The following is a 5,442-nucleotide window of genomic DNA, read 5'->3' on the forward strand; positions in this document are numbered from 1 at the left end:
CTGCTGCGGCCTGAATGTGGCCGCACAAAATTCCCTTGCTCAAACCCTGACCTTCTGTGTGATTATATGGACACAGAGGGGCCTTAGGGGGTATTTAAGGGATCGTAAGGGTGGAACCCTAAATGTCTATTTCATAGGACACTTGGCCTAACAGGGGAAGAGAGGTTGAGATTTCTTTACGGGCTCAATGGTGGAAGAAAGCCCAGGCCTTCTGGAAACTGGGCCTGGCGACTGTCACTGCCAGCACTGTGAGCACGTGTGTCTGTTGTGATGGTGGCCTGACTGAGAGAGCCCTCCGTGCAAACCATTCAGCTCCCTGCCCCCTCCCTCCACCCACAGAAGTCCTTTTTGCTAAACTGTAGAATAATTATTATAGCAGGCTGAAGAGGCTTATAATTACTTTTGTGGCATCTTATCACAGATATTAGGATAAAATTCATGAAGCGGAGAAAATATAAATGTTTTTATACCCCATCTTCATAATATACAGCACTTGTACTGTTCTTATTAAAAAAAAAAAAAAATCGAGCACTCTAACCAAGCCAGAGCCTTCAGAGAACCATGGTGTGTGTCAGCTGACCAGGAATGCAGGCCCAAGTGTGAGGTGCTAAAAGCCCCTGCTTTAAAATGCCTTCCTTGCCGATTAGGCATGCATCTGAAAATCTATAGAGATGTTAAAAACAAACTAAAAGGTAGCTTTGTTTTTAAGAAAAGCCGGTAAGTTTTTCTTGCTTTAGGGTGGAAATGTGCAGAGGGATGGTGGGGAAGGACTGGGTCTTCACCACCTATCCCCTGTGGGTGGGCTCAGCACAGGCTGGGTGGCAGCCCACACCGGAACAGGAAGGGCCCTGGACAGGCACAGAATTGTGCCGTTCCCATGAGCTAACTTGGTTAAACAAAATAGACTCCAAAATGTCCGATCACCTGCAGCCATCATTTCCTCGGCCCACTGTTTTTATTGCTAGTTTTCTCCCAGTCTGCACATTCCTGGACTAGCCCCTCAGAGCTGATGCATTCCCCCAGCTTTGCAAAAGAGGGAGTGCAGACCCCAAAACAGGGTCAAGCAGGAGCTACAGGCCTGGGTGCATGCGCAGCCCCGGGGGCTGTTGCCGAGCCCTGCACAGGCTCCCAGCTCGGTGGAGGATGCCCACAGTCAGCAACAGCACATGGGCTTTGGCCAAGTCTACACGCAGCCAACAAAGCTGAGTTGCTGTCATCCCAAAGCCCTCTGAGACCTACATAACCTCCAGGCTGCCACCTCAGGGTCTCCTTGCCCAGGGAGGGCTGCCTGGAGTCTTTGCCCTTGCCCAGGGAGGGCCGCCTGGAGTCTCCCCCCTCGCCCAGGGAGGGCCGCCTGGAGTCTCCCCCCTCGCCCAGGGAGGGCCGCCTGGAGTCTCCCCCCTCGCCCAGGGAGGGCTGCCTGGAGTCTTCCCCCCTCGCCCACGGAGGGCTGCCTGGAGTTTTCTTTCTTGCTCTGTACTAATCAATAAACACTGACCCCTTGCCTGTGGAGTCCTCTCTTCAGTCTTAGGGAGTCTCAAGACCCCTGAAACAATGAGTGCGAAAGCAGGCCCTGGCCAGTGTGCGGCGTCCCGGCGAGCGGGCCAGTGGGTGACAGCTGGCTCAGGCCAGTCTAGTTCTCCTGCGACTGCCATAGGATGAAACTGGACTTGAGGGAACTCGGGGTCCCCTCCCGTGTCCAGTGGTACCTCTGGGCCACAGCCATACAGCCGGTGAAGCGGGCGCAGGGGGCAGCTTTGGGGCCTACGGGGCTGACCTCATGTGTCAGACCCCATTAGGGCACAGAGCACCTCCAGGACTCAGGTGCAGAGAAGTCCTGTTGCCTCACAGGCAGCAGAGGCGAGGAGATACATTCATATCTCATTTATTTGGTTATAGATATTGTACATCCGAGTTCATTTTGCAGTGTTTGCTTTCTCGTCTCAGGTGCAGTCCCCAGAGAATCCCCAGCACCAATCACCGGGCCCCACCACCCTGTCCCCTGTGCTCCTCCGAGCTGTTGTCTTTTTAAATTAATTTATTTTTTTCTTACAATGCTGCTTTCTTTTCTCAGGTGCGGTCCCCATAGAAAGAAGATGGAATTAGATGGCAAAGTGTGCGGAACTGTTTCTGGAACAGCACTGGGCCTGACGGCCGCTGCCCCTTCCCAAGCCCCCTCCGAGGAGGCTCAAACACAGAGCCTCTAGCACAGCACGGGGCGTGGGAGCCCCCACCGAGGTGCCAACTCTGAGGGCTTTCAGGAAGCCAGAACTGAGGGCACAGCGGAGTTGGGGGACACAGACTTAGATGAAAAGAACAAAGCTGCCCCAGGGGCTGCTGACCCCGAGCCAATCAGGGCCTGTGGGGGGCAGGGGGCGTCAGTTAACCTACCTGCAGGCCCCAGACAGCTCCCCTGGCCCAGGGGACAGGGCTGGGGATGGTGTGAGGGAGGAAAACGCCAGAGGGCACCCCAAAGCAGGCCTGGGGCTAGAGAAAATATCAGTCTTGTGCTTTCTCACAACACTGGGCTGCGGGAATAGAGACATCACTACATTCCTCCTACTTTTACAGTGCTCCCACGGATTTCAGTGGGGCTCTTGAAAGGCGAGGGGACAACTGTATGTCACCCTGTCCCTGTTCTTTTCACTGGACCATTGTCTTAGAGTGATGGTCCCATCAACAGAGTGTCAAGGGCAATTGAATATATATGTGTGACGTGTGTATGTAAATTATGTATGATCTTATAGGGTTATTATATATACTGCGTATTATATAACACTGATTTAATCACACTTTTATTTGTAAATGGTATAATCTGTAATTGGGTGGCATAGTAATGTAACATGTCATGCAATGATATAGCATATCATGTAACATTATATAATATACAGCGACATAAAGGTTAAAGCCTTTGCTGTTGCCAATTACTCTGTATTGACCAAAGATTTAACCCAGCACTTTTTAATGTAAAAGTTATAAAGAAATTTGAGGAAACATAATCATTTGAAAAGATGATGTAAGCTATTATTTATGTCTATAATGAGAAATACAAAGAAAAATGCAAAATAAAATGTTTCTTGCTCTATTACATATTAAAGTCCCTTATCTTAGGCTTATGCTTTTCATTTTGGCTTTTTGATCTGTATGGTATATTTCCACACAAGGAATAAACTGGGTTCCACATATCTTAATTTAATCTTGAAACCTGACATATTATATTGGATTTCATTTGCTTCCAAGTAATACTCAGTATGAGATTGGTGCATCGAATTATGAAATTCAACATTTTTTTCTTCCAGGTAATGGAAATTTTTAAAATAAATGACATTTCAGCCCACTACTTTACGTTTGGTGGCGTGTCATAGATAAGGGTGGAAAAAAGCAAAAATCTAAAGCATTTACAATTTTTAGAAGTAAGACTGATGTTTAATCTTTATAACCCCTGAGGTATTTGTTTTTTGCTAACATAAAAATTTTCTGAGGCTGTGCTGCACACATTAAGTTGGCTATTTTAAGATGATAAGCATGTCATGGATTATACATTAAGCACAGCTAAAATCTAACACTTTAAAAAATGGACTGAGGGGTTTGCCTACCAATTAAATTTTTTGCACTAAATTTAATGGCAAAAGTTGAGGTGTAATTAGCCCGAGCACAGAGCTATGAGAGAAACCTGTCAAGCCCACCTCTCCCTCCTCCTTCCTCCACTCCAGCTATATTGTGAGCTCTCATTTTCAACTGCTTTGCACCTTCCCACACTCTTCTACTTACTGTGCAGGATCTTTATCTACTGAACTCCCCCGTCTATCTTCCCACCTTTCACTTCTCCCCTTCATTAATGACTCCATGCTCTATATGTGCTATTATATTATATGCGCTCTATACATAGCATATGCACAGTATCTATACAGACGTGTGTGTACGTGTATATACATATATATGACCTCCAACTCTTCCTCATGGGCCACCAGCCACCTGGGTGATGGTGGAAAATGTCCTTTGCTTACGAAAGGTGCAGTCTGTGTCTCCCACTCCAAATCCGAGAACTGTGCATGCGCCATGGAGTTCTGGCAAAGCTAATATCTCATACATGCTAAATCTGTCAACCCACATGCAGTCCACCTCACTCTCTAGCACTTTGTGAGTCCAGAGGTTTGCCTGTGTTACTGTTTGGGGACATACGTGGGGCATGATTTGGCCCACGACACTGCTCCTTTCCAGGGTGCCCAGAAGGAGAAACCCCACTGCCATCAGGCTGATGATCTCTTCTTGACGTTTTGCCCAAATTTCTGAAGTTTCTTCATTCTCTGTTAGCTCATCACACTTCTGCCCCAGAAACTGTCCTAATATACTTTCTTGCTTATGCTAATCTCAGTTCTAGAACTTACAGTTTGTTCTGTGTGTGTACAGCTGAAGATAGAGAGATAGAGATAGATAGATAGATAGATAGATAGATAGATAGATAGATAGATAGATAGATAGATAGATAGATAGATAGATAGATAGATAATATATATTTCTCACTGTGACCTCCAGGCCTGATGTTTTCCCATGATCAAATCACCAGTCTATTTTCAATTATTTCTACTACTCTCCTGTCATAAATCTCTTCACTTCTAAAGGGGTTATTTAGCAAACATTGAAACAATATTATGTATTATGTTGTATATATTTTTTCAGCCCCTCAAAATTGTGCTGTTAACCTTTCTCTGCATCAATACCTTTCTTTAACGTCAAACCAATTCCCACATTGCAATGAAGGTTGTGGTCCCACCATACACCCACCCACACACACACACGCCTTCTGACAACTGTTTTTTCTTAAATTGAGCCTCATAGAGGTTCTTTTCCTAGAGCCAGGCTACCAAGGGCTTGAGTCTCAGCTTCACCAATGATGACTGCTGGTGTTGAATCATTTGTTTCACAGCTTTGTGCCTTAGTTAACCCATCCTACTTAACTGGAGTACTAATAGGCTCCACCTGAAAGTGTTGGGGGAAAGCTATAGGTAGGAAGCTCTTAAGTCAGAAGAGAGCCTAGGATATAATATGTGGTAGCAATTTTTACTATTACATACAAATACAGTAGTTTCAAGAGCAATCAAATATACACAGGTGATTAAAGCTTAAATTAAGGGGATATGAACAAAAGGAAAAAATGCAGCTGTAATATTTACTGACACATACACATACATCTACTGAAATGCCATCAACATGTATGCGTGATAAAAAGAAGAAAAACTATAGTTTGTAAAGGTTAGTATCTAACACTAAGTCTTGTCTCTACCATGAATACTGAAGTCAACCTCCAAATATATTAGTTGAGGGAACATACACATATCTAGAGGAAAAAGAATGATTACTACCATAGAAATTTACGACACCAGTACAAGCTGGATTTAAAAGACATAATACCACTGAAATTCTCAATGAGTGAAGAATAAA

The sequence above is a fragment of the Condylura cristata genome, unplaced genomic scaffold (assembly GCF_000260355.1).
Source record: "Condylura cristata isolate star-nosed mole 26May11 unplaced genomic scaffold, ConCri1.0 scaffold00016, whole genome shotgun sequence".
NCBI lineage: Eukaryota > Metazoa > Chordata > Mammalia > Eulipotyphla > Talpidae > Condylura > Condylura cristata.